The sequence below is a fragment of the Leopardus geoffroyi genome, chromosome D3, assembly GCF_018350155.1.
Source record: "Leopardus geoffroyi isolate Oge1 chromosome D3, O.geoffroyi_Oge1_pat1.0, whole genome shotgun sequence".
NCBI lineage: Eukaryota > Metazoa > Chordata > Mammalia > Carnivora > Felidae > Leopardus > Leopardus geoffroyi.
This window is the reverse complement of record NC_059339.1, coordinates 60,340,848-60,359,163: the sequence shown is the minus strand read 5'-3', so window position 1 is coordinate 60,359,163 and position 18,316 is coordinate 60,340,848. Positions and strand designations below refer to the sequence as shown.

Genomic DNA, 18,316 nt, shown 5'->3' with positions numbered 1-18,316 from the left:
TTAACCATACTTTAAAGTGCCTACTCTGTAGACGTCCAGAGCTTTGTATGGCATAGTAAAGAATAAGGAAGGGCAGCAGAGCATTTGAGCTTTGTCTCTGACATTACGTTACCTGAGTTATCTTGAACAAGCCATTCATTTTGTATGAATCTCTGTTCCTTGAGGTGTCAGCAGGTGTCACCTTCCCTCCCCTTTCTACAGAGAAATGCTCTTAACCCCTAGTCTTAAGCCATGTAGTCATCTAGAAAAGGAACATAGACCAGAATTCTCAGCCATTAAATATGCAGTTAGACTTATATAATACTAAATCTCATTTAAAACATAAGTCATTTCCCTAAAATATTAAGGGCACTGTATTTTTATTAGTAGCCCTTCTGTTTTATGCGTAAAGATGCTATAATCAGGCTGGCTTCAGTTGGATAGGCATTGACCTATAAAGTATGATTTAAAAACAGACCTTGGCCAACACAATCTTGAAGGACAACAAAATTGAAGAACTGACACTGTGAGACATCAAACATTCAAGACACCAAATTGGTGGAAATATTTGCAAAAGATGGGGCACCTGGGTGGCTCAGTCAGTAAAGCATCCCGCCCTTGATGGGACATGATCTCACATTTCGTGAGTTTGAGCCCTGCATGGGGCTCTGCACTGATAGTGTGGAGTCTGCTTATGATCTTCTCCCTCTCCCTCTCTCTCTCTGCCTCTCCTGTGCACTCTTGCTCTCTCTCTCTCCTTCCCTCTCAAAATAAATAAACTTAAAAAAATATTTGCATAAGACATATCTAATAAAGTATAATATGTATTATCCAGTGTAAACATATATTGGATAACATACAAAAACTCTAAAAACTCAATAATAAGAAAACAAGCAACTCTATTAAAAAATAGGACAGACATTAGCAAACACTTTACCAAAGAAGATATATGATTGGCAAATAAGCATATACACAGGTGGTCCACCTCATTCATCACCAGGAAAATGCAAATGAAATCAATAACGACATGCCACTACACACCTATCAGAATGGTCAAAATCCAGAACACTGATGACACCAAATGCCAGCAAGGATGTGATGCAACAGGCACTATCATTGCTGACGGTTAGGAATGCAAAATGTTACAGCTACTTCAGAAGACAGTCTGGTGGCTTCTTACAGAACTAAGCATACCCTTACCATATGATATAGCAATCATGTGCCTTAGTGTTTACCCCCAAAAGTTGGAAACTTATGTTCACATTAAACCTGCATACAGATGTTTATAGCAGCTTCAGTCATAATAGCCAAAACTTGGAGGTCACCAAGATGTCCTTCAGCAGGCAAATGGATAAGTAAAATGAGCTAGGATACCTTGAGATAAAGGAATATTATTCAGTGCTAAAAGGAAATGAGTTACCAGCCATGAAGAAGCATAGAGAAATTTCAGGTGCACATTTGCTAAGTAATACAAGACAATCTGAAAAGGCTACATATGGTGTGAATCCAACTAAATGACATTCTGGAAAAGGCAAAATTATTGGACAGTAAAAAGATCAATGTTTGACAGGAGTTGGCAGAGAGGGAGAAATGAATAAAGAGAGTGCAGAGGAATTTTAGGGCCATGAAACTACCCCATGTGATACTATAATGGTGGATACATGTTATTATATATTTATCCCAAACTATTGAATGTACAACACCAAGATGAACCCTAATGTAAACTATGGTCTTTGGGTGATAATGATGTGTCAGTGCATCAACTGTAACAAATGTACCGCTCTGATGGGTGTTGTTGATAGTGGCAGAGGCTATGCATGTGTGGGGATAGGAAGTATACGGGAGATCTCTGAATCTTTCTGCTCAATATTACTGTGAACCTACAACTGCTCTAAAAAAAGAATTAAGTATATTTGAAACAAACAAACAGACAAAGAAAAACAGATCTTGGAGCATAGGTCCCATCAGCCCTGTCGTTGTTGTATAGCTTTTCTACAGGGCTTAGCCCTTCCTGCCAAAGATTTCATAATAAAATACTGTCAAGAAAGGTAACACATTAAGATCCAAATCAAGCATTCACTTTTATTATAATCTGCCCAAATGTGGATTACCTTGAGTCAATAGAAAGAACAAAGGAGGATAAGAGGCTCTGTTTATGAGAGGATGCCTGGGTTGGGCACTATAGTTGGAGTGGCCCTGTAATAGGGTTTTCCAGAAAAACAGAATTAATAAGATCGATTCATTTTAAGGAATTGGTTTACCTAACTGTGGAGGCCTGATGATACTAAAATCTGATGGAGGAGGCTATCCAGCTGAACACTCAAGAAAAGTTGCAGTTTAAGTCCAAAGGCAGTCTGCTTTAGAACCAGGAAGAGCCAATGTTGCAGACGAAGTCCAAAAGTATTCTCCTACAGAATTTCCTCTTGCTCAGGGTCGATCAGGCCTTCACCAGATTGGATGAGCCCCACCCACAATTTGCTTTACTCAGAGTCCACAGATTTAAATATACATCTAATATAAAGTACCCTCAGAGAAACATTGAGAATAATATTTGTCCACACATCTAGGCACTGGCATCCAACTTGACACATATAATTAACCATCACAGGCCCAAATAACAGGAAGCAATTGCAGAATTAGGTGAAGTCACCAATAATGGAATTGTCAAGAAATAGCATGGGCAATATACACTTTGTGGTTTTGTTAAATGCCAGGGATATTCATGGAAATAGGGTCTCTACAAGAACAGAGAAAGAAAATGAAATATTTTTTTCTAGCTAAATATTATGTGGAACCTATTTCTTGAGAGAGATGATACCAGTATCATCAGAAGTAAAGCATTTTTTCCAATAGCAGAATATGAAACTTCAGCATGTATGGCTAGACATGGCTACTTCCTTCCTTTTCTTCCTATTCAATGTGTTCTTAGAAATGAATACATAGGGAGCTAGTAAGCAAATGAAAGGCTATAAGACAATAAATAAAATAGGTTAAACAACTTCTCCCTTTAACCCTTTGCATTTTTTAAGTGTTACATATTTATCTGTACTTCTCCCAGACCTTTATACTGCTACTAATCTTTTTGCTCCCCAATAAAAAGGTGTACATGATGCTCTTTTGTTTACATCAGAGCAAATATCACTGATTCATACAATGTATTCCACAATCTCATCCACAGAAATGTACGCTGCCCCATGGCATGTAAGCTCCTGTGTGTCTCCTTCACTGACATACGTTCAGGCTCTGGAATAGCATCTGGAACACAGCAAATATACAACCTTCAGTGAAAATATAGAAATTTGAGTCTGGGGTCTAGTGAGATGTTTTCAGGCCACTTTGTGTAAAGATTTAGTCTCCAAATCTATCAATAAGTTTAGAAACCACTTTATGGAAAAATGAGAAGTTGTGCCTTTGAAAAAATTATCTCCAGCCAGTCCACTGCAGATGACACAGCATCAATTTATGAAAATAAAGGCTGAAATAGAGCTAATTCTCAAACCTTTCTCTTGGAGGTGAGAGAATAGCAGTCCAGAAAGGCTGAATAACTTTCTATAGGTTGGTTTGATGTAAAGATAACTTTACAAGTTCAGAGCGATTAACAATAGAAAGAGCTATCCTACTAATACGACTAAAACATTCTTAGAATAGCTTTTTCAAACCAGGTTCTGCATAACTTTATCCCATTCTAAGATTCCCAAAACAAAGCTCTGAGAACAAGAATTTAAAAATATGCTTAAAAAACCCTCTTCGATTTAAACCTGCTATATCTTTTGCCTTCCTTTTTTAAAGTAATGTCTACTAAACCACATGTACAATAATACACAATTTATTTAACCCTTTGATAGCTGACTTCCATTTTCTCAACTCTTAGATAGTTTACCCATAAAGAAAAAAAAGGATAATATCATTCGGCTTTGTTATGTAAGGGAATCAAATGAAATTGCAAGTGAAAGATTTTTAGAATTATGAAGCCTTTTGAAAATAATATAGTGTTTGGGGAAGGAAACACTATGAATCCAAAGAAAATATTATAAAATAGAGACCAGAGTCAGGATTTCGTTGGCCTTCCATATTACTAAAACATGGAACCCTGAAACATGAGGTAAAATTCTCAGAAAGATTCCAACTCTTTAGGTTATTTTGGAATTCTCTGCATTGATAGAGGATACAATCCCCATTTAAGGAAAATCCAGTCCAGTTTCACTCTAGGTAGCCAAGCTCCTTTTACAGTCTGCATATTTCAGGGGACAAATGGAGAAACTGTTTGTTTGTTTTGCCCTGAGGAAGGCCATAACAATTTTCATGTATCAAATTCCTAAAAGAATTTCAAGTTGTAAAAACGACTCATATGGGAATAAGGTTTTGAAATTACTTAATATGAAGGATGTTTGGCTAATAGAGTATTCAACTTTAAGAAGGCTTAGGGAGTTTTCGATGATTTCTACAAATACATAAAAGAGCGATTAGATTTATTCTGAATGCACCTGATGGTGAGAGAGCAGTCAGAAATAGGAACAATACCTGGACAATACAACAATTTGAGTGTAATGTAAGAGAGAAAATTTTAATAGATGGGGCTGCAGTTGGATGTCTCAATATATTTAGTTGTCCATCCTTAGGAAGTTTAAAATAGACAAAATATGAACAGCATCAATATTGCAGCAGGTCAATCCCCAGGTGAGTACTTGAACCAAATAAGCTCCAGGCTTTCTTCTTAAATTGAGGTTTGATGAGTTCAAATGAGATTTTCCTACACTCCAGATGACTTTTAGAGCAAGACACCAACTCTGTGATTTGTATGTAAAGAATGGTTTTGTAGCCCCTCAAATTCCATCCCAACCAAAGTCCTAACATTCCCATTAGTTATAACAACAAAAGCAAAAACAAAAACAAAAAACTTGCCTGACTTGGGGTGCCTGGTTGGCTCAGTCAGTTGAGCATCCAACTTCAGATCAGGTCATGATCTTGAGGTTCCTGAGTTTGAGCATCAGGCTCCCTGATGTCAGCATAGAACCTCTTTCAGATCCTCTATCCCCCTCTTTCTCTGCCTCTCCCCAGCTTGTGTTCTCTCTCAAAAATAAATAAACCATAAAAAAAATTGCCTGACTTATTTGTAATATTATAATCTATCCTTCTGATTTGATCAATATACCCAGAAGTGATCATTCATCACCTCCAAAGACACCTTTTTCCATTATTGGATTATTGCAGTTGTCAGACGTTGTTTTTCTTCCTTTGATGAATTTGGACAAGTGAGTCCACCTCCCTCAGCCTCAGTTTTCTCATCTATAAATGAGGTAGGTGTTTAGGTTATAGTTTCTGAGTGTCCAGTGTGGGTCTAGTCACCATCAAAGACGGGCCAACTATGTAAAGAAAACTGCCATAGGTCATTCAGACATCTGCTTAGGAATCCCTCTCAATGTCAGTGTGACATCTCATTAGGTAGGTTATGATCAAATATTGTGTTTAACCCAAAACTGCATTACCCAGTTTGATCATGCATCTTATTGACTAAACTTGGCTCTGAATAACTTTTAGCTATTTCCCAAAATCAGATCCCATCTGCAAGAAATGAAGATTCACCACTATCAAGGTCTTTAAAAAAGTGCTACAGGCTTTGAAGAAAGTTCCAAAACAAGAGTTCAAACAGCCTCTGAGCTATAGCAGCATCATTAAAGTAATTGCATAATTGCTCAAGGGACAATATCATTTGAAGGTGTGAATTTGGATTTGATAAAAAAACAGTGACATAGCATATTTCATTCACAAAAATAGTAAGTAACAATATCAAGCAGCATGTAAGAAAGATGGAACATAATAAGCCTTACAAGGGTCCACAGAGGGAGGGTGATTACTATATACTGAATAGTCAAAGAAGGTTAAGTTGAAAAGATAAAATCTCTTCTACTTAGAAGAGTAGGAAGATTATTAGCATCTATTAGTATCTGTATAAAAATATGTTTTACTTTATCAGAAGGAATTAATTGGTAATACTAGCCAGCTTTCACTCAGAAAGGAGTTGAAATATGAGAGACTAGAAGAAAAGACAATTAATCTTTGCCTTGGCAGGGGTCTGCAAGGGCCAACGTCAGGAATCACAGTGACAGTGGAAGTGGGTAGAAGGGATGTTGCTCACTCTCTCCACCTCCCTGGAAACATGTTCAGTTCTTTTGCCTACGAAGGCCAGCATTTTCCTAAAGTAAAATCTCACCTACCACTAACCTCTACTTCCACAGATGCCCATAAACATCAATAAGAAACCAAAGCAGGGTCTACCTTGTTTGTCTGCCATAAATAATTATTTGATTCTTAAGCCTTATTTATCTACCCAAAGTTACAGCTTTTGTTTTTTTTCCCCCCTAGAAAGATGCTACAGAAAGGATTCTCAATTCTGCCTTTAAAACCAGAACGGCTATAAAGTAACAAGATGTGACAAATAGAAGAATGACTGATATGTGACAAGATTATCAGGACATTAAAAAATATAGAAATGGGGGGGGGCAGTGCCAAGGGTGGCTCAGTTGGTTAAGTGTCCGACTCTTGATTTCTGTTCAGGTCGTGGTCTCACGGTTCATGAGTTCCAGCCCTACATTGGGCTCTTTGCTGACACCATGGAACCTGCTTGGGATTCTCTTTCTCCCTCCCTTTGCCCCTCCCCTGCTCATGCTCTCTCTCTCTCAAAATAAGTAAATGAAACTTAAAAAAATATATAGAAATGGGTTCACAAAAGGAGACTGGAGATGATGAAAATGATCTTTCCTCACTTAGAAGTGTCTCTCAAGTGAAAGCTACTTGCTCTTTCTATGTTTCAAAGAGAGCAGGGATGGGGAATGTCAGTAAACCCGTGTGTCACATGCATGCAAATCTCTAAGTGTTCTAAAGGTCATTTGCAACCCACATGGCTTGGCATTTGCCTTCCAGAACACTAAAAGGAATAATTTAATTAACTCTTCCAAAGAAACATAATCAGACTTAATTGGAATTTATGCCGATCAAAATATTTGAGTCTGGGACCTGGATAACTGGAAAAGAAATGATACAAAAAATATTTGATAGCTGGTGTCAGTAAATTAAGGTTGAGAAGCACTTGAAAAAGAAATCAGAATTTAACGTACAAGAGTTTGCACTTGATAAGAATTCAGTGTACCGCTTTGGTAATTTTTTTCTTAGCCCCCTTTCCCAAATTCTTAATCTCTAGAAAATGTATCAAAATGAGTCAATAGCAAAGCTTGCCTCTGAAACAGGAGACTTGACAACAAATACCACCCAACTGTCATTGTTTAAGCTTATGAGCAATTGAATCTCATTATTTCAGCCAAATTATGTTTTACTGCAGTGAGAAGCCAAAAAAAAAAAAAAAAAATTTCAAACTGTTTTTTTTTCTACACTTCAGATTTCAGTGATATGGACAAACATTGAGCTTTCAAGAAGGCAGGAATGTCCTTCTTAGCCAAGAGGAACCATCCCAGGAATGGTAACCAGATGTTTTTTTGACCTAAAACATGGGGGGGAAATAGCATTTTAGCCAGATTTTTATCAACCAATTTTAGAGTAGAAAAATAAACAATAGGTATTTCTAAAAGTTATGTGTATTTCCAAGGGATGTTATAGCTTTTAGAAAATGTATCTTGGTAGATGACTAAGAAGTATCATTAATAATAATAAAACCACTATAAATCAAGTGAGGTAATATGCTAAGTTATTTGCATCAATTATCTTGTTTAAATTATCATGTTAAAAATACTGTGAGGTGTTTCCACAGATAAGAAAACTGAGTCTCAAAAAGGTAAATAATGTGCTGAGGTTACCCAGCTAGTGAAGAGTTACACTGCCTTTATAATAAGTTGCAATACATTTCACACTTGCTTGGGGTAAAAAGATGAATGGATTATTTCATGAATGTGAGCAGTCCAATGGCAGCTACACCCTCAGTATGGCAAAGATGTCATTGGGATTCAGTCTGTTTTCTCTATCCCTTGATCATTTTTCCTCTCTGTGTTCTTCATTCTCAGACAATATTCCTACATGATAGCAAAGAAAGTCACTGGCATACTAGGCTATATCTGTGGAGTTAGGCATTACATACTCTCAGAGATGCAAAGAAACAAAAGTATGTTGCATGTATAGCTACTCTGGTTTTGTTCTGGAGTTTCCATTAATGCTAAAGGTGGCGCCTCTTCCCACCACCTATTAAACATAATACAGTCTTTAGTCAATGACATTACAATAGTGTTGTATGGTGACAGATGGTGGCTACACTTGTGGTGAGCATAGCATAATGTATAGAGATGTTGAATCACTATGTTGTACACCTGAAACTAATGTTAACATTGTGTGCCAACTATATTCAATTAACAAAACAAAACACGCTCTCTGCCACTTTACACTAGACTATTTTAGAGCATTTCAAGATGTTTCAGAAAACACGCAATCACATTTGAGATTCAAACAATTCTCTCCGCTCAGAAATTGGCCCATCTATTTTCTCTTACCCTAAATGGTGACTGGTTATAGGGAAAGCTCATGAACACTTATGGAGAGTGGTGGCTGGTTTACATGCTATCTTCATTGGTCTTGGCATGTTCCTTGTCTGCTTGACCAAGGCTGTTGGCTCTCAATTCCCAAGACTGTTGGCTGTCTCACTCACCATAGTTTACTCCACATTATACAGAGTCTGGGAGTATAAACACGTGCAGTCTTGGGTCAACTCCCTTTTGCCAGAGATGTTCTTCCATTGTGCTACTTCCTGTTCCATCTTGTTCCAGTGTTGGTTCGAAGCACTGGGTGAATCAGTCTCTTCCACCAATCTGAAATAGGAGGCAGGATGCAAGTCCTCCCTGTTTTGGATTTTCCTCTCAAACTTCATATTTTTATCTTATAATTTTAATTTTATTTTATTTTTATGATGTTCATTTTAAGAGATAGAGCGGGAGGGCCAGAGAGAAGGACAGAGAGCATCCCAAGCAGGCTCTACACCATCAGTGTGGGGCCTGACATGGGGCTCTAACTAGCCAACTCGCAAAGTGTGAGATCATGACCTGAGAGGAAATGAAGAGTCAGATGCTTAACTGGCTGAGCCACCCAGGCGTCCCTCTCCTTTCTTTCTCAGATGAATTTCTTATATGTCATACCCTCTCCTTTCCAGTGGAACAGAATGTGTAATGCAGCAAAGAAAGTAACCACATTAGGAAGAAAGGAACATCATCAACACTGTAGTGAAGAAGATTCCTCTCTTTTGATGGCTTTTAGTAAAGTCATGAGCATGACTCATGGTGATACCATGTAGGTTCTATGTCCATTTTAAACCCATCATTATGGAAAGGAAATGGAACACCTTAATTGGCCAAGCCTGAGTTAAATGTTGATGTTAAAGAGGTAGTAGAAATGAGATACAGAGTGAGTTAGCTTCATCCAAACTGGATAGAATATCAGGGAAGAGAGTTTAGAAAGAAGGAAGAGATTTATAATAAGCTATGCACAGTTATGCTTAGTGTGCATTATGGATACAGTGGCATGACTAGTTTTACAATTAATTTACATTAATTTCCTTCTACATACTTGGAAAACTCAAGGTATAGAAACATATAAAACAAGATACCTTTATCTATCTCCCTCCCTTCCTCCCTCTCTCTCTCTTTCATCTAACTACACTTTTATTTATCCCAGCAACTTGGCCTTTATTATCCTAAGGAAATAAAATCCTCAGCCTTAAAATAAAGTTAAAAAAAAAAAAAAAAGATAATCCAGTACTTCTGAGTATCCAAGGTCTTGGGTTCCAATAATAGATTTCACTTTATGAGATGTTTTGTTTTGTTTTGTTTTCCAACTTATACATTAACTTTTCAGTCTAATTCCCAAGTAAATTATCCCCTCCACATCATATACCCTCCAATATATATGCATATATAAGAGGCCATTCTTCTGTGTTCGAAGCCTCATAATCAAGAAATGAGTTAAAACATCTATCCTAACCAGGTTCCTGGGTGGCTCAGTCTGTTAAGCTTTCCACTTCAGCTCAGGTGATGATCTAACAGTTCGGTTGGTGGGTTCAAGTCTCACATCGGGCTATGCACTGACAGCGTAAAACCTGTTTCACATCTGTGTCTCCCTCTCTCTCTGCCCCTCTCATGTGCACTCTCTCTCTTAAAACTAAATAAACATTAAAAAAACAAAAAAATCTACCCTAGTGACATTCTACCTTGAATTTTGGCAACAGCTTCAAATTATGTTTTTGTTTTTTTTTTTTTTTTTTTTGCTTTATTTTTGTACTTAAACTCTTTTCTGTGGTACCTCATGAACACAAATGTCTTTTACGCAATTTTATGCAGTCACTCTATTGTCCTGAAGATGGAAGCCAAAGTCCTGGGTTGAAGATGTAAGACTTTCACCACTTGAACCTAACATACATTTTGTATGGATTAAAAAAAAATGCAAAAGCCTAACAGCTCCATACATCAATAGTTCTAAAAATGTAGGAAGCCTAACATTTGTAGATTTTGCTAAAAATTGAGAATTCTAGGATTTACCAGATCCAGATACTGATTCAAGAGGTTTGGCATATGGCCATCAAATCTATATTCTAAGTGAACATTTTTGTTAGTCAAGATAGGTTAGTTTCCATTGCAGTAACAGGCAAACCTCCAAAGTTGATATTCTACTTGACAAAACATACAAATAGGTCAGTTAGACACTCCTCTCTAGGACCAACGCAGAAATGTTACCATTCACTTCACCTGAGGAAAAGAGAATGTGTTGAACTGCTTACTAGCCCTTAAAACTTCCACCCAGAAATGTTTTTATTAGATGAAACAAGTTTTGTGGCAATATCTAAACTCAAAGTGATAGGGAACTATTTGGTGAACAGTATTTATGTAGCTATTCTAAGGACTTCATTTGAAGACACAGGTACCCTATTATTTGTTCTGAAATAGCTTGTTCATTAAGTTTCAAAACCTGCCTTCAGTTTTCCTCAGTGCATTTGAATACCCATTGCTCATGCTGAATTTTTCTTCTGTTTCTAGGTGCACAAGAACTTCCAACTATACGTTTATCTTCTGCAACTAAGAAGTCAAAAGACATTTCATGCTCAATAATTTATTTGCTTTTATTGTATTTTTAATGCTCAACTTGTCAAAAATCATTAATATATCTATACCATAAAATATAATCTTATTTTTAAGAAAAAAAAATCTTTCAGCAATCAATTCAGGGCAAAAGAGATATCAAGAAAAGTAGTCTTATCTGCTCAGTGGACTCCAACTATTAATAGATTATTTTCCAAAAATTTCTTTATAAATCAGTTGTTTGAAAATCTTTTAGATTTCTCCAGTGGGACAATATTATAGCGATTGAGATTTCTGAGAGAGTATTCCAATGCCTATTTAACTCCTTAGGCTATATGTTCAAAATGAAACACTGTAAGGTAAATTTGTGTACTATAAAATGAAACATCTTTACAATGCTACTAATTCAATAAAACAAACAAAAAAAGTGCTAAAATGCAAAGAATATATTGTCTATATTTTAAGCTAATACTGAGACAAGCTTTTTTAATTAGGGGAGAATGAAAAGGTAGGTAGAGATTTTACAGATGTTTTGAAGGGAATTAGGAATATTTTCAAGGATTTATATGTTATTGGCAGTGGTTCTTGATTATTCCTAATTGCCACTTCAAATTATATGATGTTCTTGCCTTAAAACAGGTATGTCACTAACCACTAAAATTTCAAACAATGATTATCCCACTGTTTGAATCATGATTGCAATAATGAAGGTGAGAATAAAAAAGTTAATGAGGAAGGAAATAAAGAGAGAAAATACACCATACTAACTGGGAAAGAGTTTGAACAGATAAAGGAGAAAACAATAAAATGCAAGTGGATGTGTTATGTTGTGAAACATTATGTGAGGGGGAATACCTGAGCTGGTACTGGTAAACTAAAGAGGAGAAAAGGAGCAGGATCCATTTGAGAGAAGAATAAAGTTGGTTGTGGTATAGAAACATTGGAGTCAGACACCTTAGAGCAGGAGACAAGGGAAGAGTAGAATTACTCTCTTGATGTTTAAAGTAATGAGTCTGAGTGGGACTTGAGCTTGTACAATGACGTACTGGGTGAGAAGCAGACAGAGGAATGAGATAAGAAGGGGCATAAAAGAGCTTTTCTTTAGTATTGAATGATGATACAAGGTATGTGTCATCTATTCAGCCTCTTGAAGTTGAGGCAGGGGTTCCCACAGCCCCACACCCTGTTAATGAGCCTAGCACAGAATCTATACCTGCTTTTCATTTGTCCATCCGTGCGGTCTGACAGCCTTCTGCGTGGTTAAGTTAGCTTTATGCCTCCACCTCCCCAGCCCTCCTATTTTACCTGAATCCCATTTCTGGGTGCAATCCTGGGAATTTCCTCCGAGGAGATCATAAATTAGATTGGAACTAGGACTATTAACAAACACAAAACCAGGGAAAAACTGGATTTGCAACAATCCCTGGGGGCCGTGACTTTATTCAAATGAACCAAGTATGTATTGAGTGCTGACTTCTGGATCAGATGCTATGCTATGAAATTTCACATTTATAATTTCTATTTAACATTTAATCAGTTTTTGGCGATTATATTCTCAGCAACCATATACAGGTGCTAGAGGGCTAACTGGCATAGATTCAGGTTCAAGTTAGAGAAGACAGAAACCAGAGCAAGATCATGACAGCTGGGGACCACTGGAGAGGTAAGCCTGAGGGCAAACTCTGAGATCTGAAAGTGTACCTTTTGAGTCCCTGTCTTTTCCCACTCCTCCTACCTTGGATACCCCTCAAGGAACCATTGCATATCAAAACCAACTATTAGAACCTTCATCACATTGACATGTGAGTGAAACCCCCTTTAGGTACCAGCAGTCTAAGAACACCAAGCAATTTCTTTTGAATGAAAGCCTTGGGATAAATAAATCCACTCATTTACGTATTATTCAGTCATGTAATGAACACCTTCTACATGCCAAACACTAAAAAGCTAGTCTTTCCTTTTTATTTGCCAATAGAAGCTATGAATGGCACACTGCAATTCCAGATACTAGGTAAGAAACATAAGTTTGAAGGATGAAGACATCAAGGCCTCAGTCTCCTCTGAAATCAGATCACAATGCTCTATGTCATCAGTTTCCCTTTATCTTGATTACATGTCCAGGAACACTGACACTCTAACAACAAAATGGACAACTCCAGTGGACCAAAATAAGTTGACTATACCTGAAATGATGGAAGAAACAGCGCAAACATTAACCCTGAAGGGAGAAGGTAAGTACAGATACACACAAAAGCTTGAGGAGTCAGGGAAGCCACTTAGTCATGCAAATGCAGAAAGAACACATCCACATAGATTAGAAGGAGTAAATCTAAGTTTCAAAACTATAAGAGGTTGCCAGTAGGAAAACATACTATGGAATGCAGTGTGATGCAATGGTAAAAAATTCAAAACATTAGTTGTATTTTTTAAAAAAAAATATTATCTATCTATCTGGGAGACAATCACGTAACACTTTAAACAGCACAATTTCCCAAGATACCCCAGTCCTTTCCTGGAGCATGGAGGTGTGTGTCTATTCTCCTCTGTGATAGGGCAGTGGGTTATAAGAGCCTCAAAAGTCCAGGTGTTGCTATACGGCAGCTCAAGGTCAGGATGGGAAGGGCGTCTGTCAGGTCTTCTCTGCCTAGAAATATCTCGCATCTTCTTCTGTCACTAAATTGTACCCCAAGCCATTCATTTTTTTCCTATATCAGGACCCAGTGCTGTCACTTCTTTTGGAGACACACATATTTCCAGGAAGAGCAGGAAACTTCTATAAGTCAGTTCAGTGTGCCTGGGTGGCTCAGTCGGTTAAGCGTCCAGCTTCAGTTCAGGTCACCATCTCACAGTTCATGAGTTCGAGCTCCCCGTCGGGCTCTGTGCTGACAGCTCAGAGCCTGGAGCCTGCTTCAGATTCTGTCTCTGTCTCTGTCTCTCTCTCTCTCTTTCTCTCTCTCTCTCTCTCTCTCTCTCCCCCTCCCCTGCTCACGCTCTCTCTCTCTCTGTCTCTGTCTCTCTCTCAAGAATAAATAAACATTAGAAAAAATTTAGAAGTCAGTTCAAGGTTGTGAATTACGTTATCAGAGAGCATCCTCCCACCTGCCAAGCTCACAACTTTACTGTAAGCAAGGGAGCCAGGGAAAACCAGGCTTGACAGAAGCTCTTCTGTGAGGTCACTGTGCTCCCACTGGAGTTTGTGTGTGGGTTAGGTTAATATCTGAAGATAGCAGATAGATCACTAGTTCAGCAGTTCTCAAAGTGTGGCCCCCAGAGCAATGGCATCAGTATTGCTTCAGAATTTGGTAGAAATGCAAATTCTCAATCCCTATCTCATGAATGCTGAATGAGGGACCCTGGGATTGGAGCCCAACAATATGCGTTTCCACAAGCCCTCTAGGTGATTCTAATTCATGTTCAGGTTTAAGAAACACTGACCCCTCTGGCAGTTCCACTGGGGGTCTACCCTATATTGTGGATTCAGGTAATCACCGAAGAGTGAACGAGTTTCTGATGCTTTCCTGAAATCAGATTTTGATGTCATGGAGAAAGGGCTTGAATAAAAGCTTGCAGAGCCAGGAGATGGCAGTGGCAGCTGGTGGGGTGTAATGAGACAAAGGGCAAATGCGGATGGTGTGAAAGGAAGTTCAGGAACAAAAGAGCAGAAAAGGATGAGAGACTGCAGGAAGACACAAGCATTACCATTTTTTCTAGCTTAGTTCTAGCTTAACTTCAGTCTTTTCCATGATCGAACTTTACACTGGTGACTACTAGGTCACAGACCTGGATTAGGGCTGCACTGGGGACCATTTTACCCAGGGTTTTTATTTTTCTGTCTGTAAAGGCAGTAGCAGCAGGTTAAGCTGCCTCCCCGTTTGCAAGCTTTCTTCCACCCCAACTTGTGTTTTCCTTTCTTTTTGTAATGAATTCTGATGTACTTACATCTTTCCAGGGATTAGGCCTGACAGCAAGAGCCCACAATAAAGTGAGCACGAGGTCACACAACAATATATGGGGAAGAATGAACTACAATTAAGCCAGCATAATTGCATACAAGCAACACCCTCCAAAGTACCGAACAATAAATCTTTGGCTCAGAGTAATGAGGGATCGGGAGATGAGAACATTGGAACAGCTCACTCGAGCAGTCTTAAAACTCACACTGGAAGTAAAACACATAAGAAATTACCATGGATTCCCAAGCCTGAGAAATCAGGCTGACCCCCAAGATGTAAGATCTGGAGTTTCTGAGGTACATCATTTTTGCCAAGCACTTAATTTCCTCCTAGCTTCTTGTTGGATAACAACAGACTTGCATCTTAAATTTTTTAAATGTTTTATTTATTTTTAATATATATATATATATAGAGAGAGAGAGAGAGAAAGTGTTAGCAATGGAGGAGCAGAAAGAGAGAGACACAGAATCCAAAGCAGGCTCTAGGCTCTGAGCTGTCAGCACAGAGCCCAATGAGGGGCTTGAACTCACAAACTGTGAAATCATGACCTGAGCCAGTCAGACGCTCAACGGACAGAGCCACCAGGCGCCCCCAAACTTGCATCTTTATTACTGGAGCCAGTGTTCAATTACCAGGGTAATGGAGAAGAGCCTTATCAAGAACGGCCCAAACATAAACCTAATCAGCGCAATATTCAATTTAAGTCACAGTTCATTCTGTGCATTAGTAATTTCATCCCAACAACAAACTGAGTTATATACTTTGCTTCAAATGATTTTTAAAAGTCTCCAGTCCCTCCAGAGTAGAAACAGTTTTCTGTTTAAGTATCTTTTTCTTACTGAAAGTCATCTAGAAAACTGACCTACTCCCAGAAAGGAGATGCAACCGTGAGGGGCTTGGAGGTCCATGATGAAATGAAGACAGTTATCACTTTTACCTCTTCCTGGTGGAGGAGCAAAGAAGCCATCATGTTACAAATATGGAAAAAGAACAGAGAGGGGGAGGGAAAAGGGAGCTTCCTTTTCCTTCAGAAATTAGTTGTCTATTAGTTGTCAAAATAGTTGTCTATTCCTTCAGAAATTAGTTCTCTAAAGCACAGTATGAAGCATCTCTGGCTTAGTATATTTGTTCCTATATTACTTGTATCATAAAAACCTGCATAATTAGGACATTAGTGAACTAACAACTCAATCACTCAGATAATATGAGTTTTTAGTAGGCTCCTAAATGTGGCCTAGTCATTACCCAAATGGGTCACAGTTCTTCCCTTTCCCAAAGAATGTATATTCTATTGTAGGGGCGGGTTGGGTCAAGACTAAGAAACCTGACAAATCACAGACTAGTTAAGTGCCTACACTTTTTGCTATGAGCTATGGATTATAGAATAAAAGGGAGACCTATAGAGAAACTACCACAGAACAGAGAAGCTGAAAATACTAAAATTGAGCTTCACTTGAAATTAAACTCCTTTACTCTCTCCTCTTCCTGGTACTTTCCATGCAAACTTGGAACAGTAGGCTCCAAGTTTTAAGGCAAGTTCAAGGCCTGCTGGAACATTAATCTCACCAGGGGCTTTTTATTTTCATTTTTTTTTTAATTTTTTAAACATATTAGCTTTTTGTAGGATACACAAGAAATCATCTAACATTTAGTTCTTATCAAGAAACTGGGTAGAAAAAGTCACCAGACTAGTTGCAATCTTAAGAAACTGTGGCTTTTGAAAAATATCCTAAGTGAAGAAAAAGAAGAGACCGAGAGAAAAGCACAAAGAAACAGAGACAGAGATATAGAGAGAAAGGTTATAAATTAAAGAAGAAGAGAGGAGAAAAAAAAGTTGAGAAGAAAAATTCAGGATATTTGAAATATTTCATTTTGCGTAAATGAGTTCTTATGTTTTAGAAGCATATTCTGTGTGCTTGTGTGTTTGTGTGTGTGTGTGTGTGTGTGTGTTTATGAGTGTGTATTGCCAGTTGCCCAGTTGATCTCTCACCTTATGTATGATTGGTTTTATAACTGTTATTGGCCAGATGTATTTGAAAACTGGTCTCAAGTGTGAAAACCTTTTCTACTCACTATAACAGGAAGAGAAGAGTCATATGTCTTTTGGCTTCATTATGGTGACAAAGACAGTTCTGGATGCCTTGCCCATGCTTGGTACCTGCTAACCTATTGACTCGAATATATGCGGTCTATATACACGGGCTCTCCTTTGCTTATACAACCCAAAGTGAGTTGACTTTGAGGCCAGAAGCCATAGACTTGAAAGGTAAAGTCAGAGACAAATGAGGCTGAAGCTGTAAGGACAAAGGAAATTAGGGGACCCTTGCTTACCTCAGATACAGAGCAGGTATGTGTTAGAAATGTTTATGCTTACTAATTAAATACATTTCATTTCCTCTTACATCTTTTTTGCTTAACTAAGGAGAAAATGTGCATTATTTATAGGAACTAAACATAATGAAAACACAAAGAAAAGGAACCATTTTGATTCAAATCTTGGCAAATATCCAACTTGCAATAACTTGAAGATTTAATATTATTACATGCACACACACACAAAAATAAAGCTTAATGCTCATCCAAGCATATTTCAATCAAAACTCTCTCTGGGAACCTTCCTACTGACAATACAATTTCGTGCAAAATAAACAATAAGATGCAAAAACTACAGTAAGCAGTTTAGGAAATTACATATCAAATATCTTCTTAAGAGCCTGGGGGTCTTACTGAGCAGAAATTTTGCCTAACAAGTCTCATTGCATATGCAGATTTAAATAATTCACTTGTTTAAGAAATCTCCTATTCTCTATTTACTCAAGCACTTCAGCGATGGGTTGTCGCCAGCAGTCATGCCAAGAGTCAAAGGGAAAAAAAAGGTTATTTTTCTAGTTTTGAAGGAAGCAATATGAAAATAAGTAGCAAAGCTAGGATTCTGCATTAAAGTCAGGTAACAATAGTATATTCAGTCAAAATCTGTTCTCCATAAGTCTGACTTCAGAAACCTGTATCATTCATATAGGTATATATACACTTACACTAAAAAATGGTGTGGGTATGATTAGCTATGTAGCCCACTGGTCTCCTATCTCTCCTAATATATAGGTGAGAATCCCAGAGAGAGATGTTGTCCAAGGTCACAAGACCGGTGAATATAAGCACTGGAATGAGACAATAGAACTTCCAAAGGTTGGTTCCTCTTTTCACTACTCAAAGATACTTCACAAGGCATCCTGCATGTGTGAATAATTCTACATAAAATCTTAAGTGTGTGTGTGTGTATGTATGTATGTATTTTCCTAGACTTCCAAGCTATTTAGACTT

The 18,316-nt window shown here is 37.8% G+C and overlaps 1 long non-coding RNA gene across 2 annotated transcripts; it reads left to right on the top strand.

Moving 5' to 3' along the window:
* Nucleotides 1-10,097: 10,097 nt before the first annotated feature.
* Nucleotides 10,098-17,709, top strand: LOC123587373. Of its 2 annotated transcripts, none has more exons than XR_006707270.1 (3): nucleotides 10,098-12,705; nucleotides 13,164-13,273; nucleotides 17,077-17,709. It is a non-coding gene; the product is annotated as an uncharacterized LOC123587373 (long non-coding RNA). The 2 variants fall into 2 exon arrangements; XR_006707269.1 differs by lacking the exon at nucleotides 17,077-17,709 and adding an exon at nucleotides 14,992-15,222.
* Nucleotides 17,710-18,316: the final 607 nt, after the last annotated feature.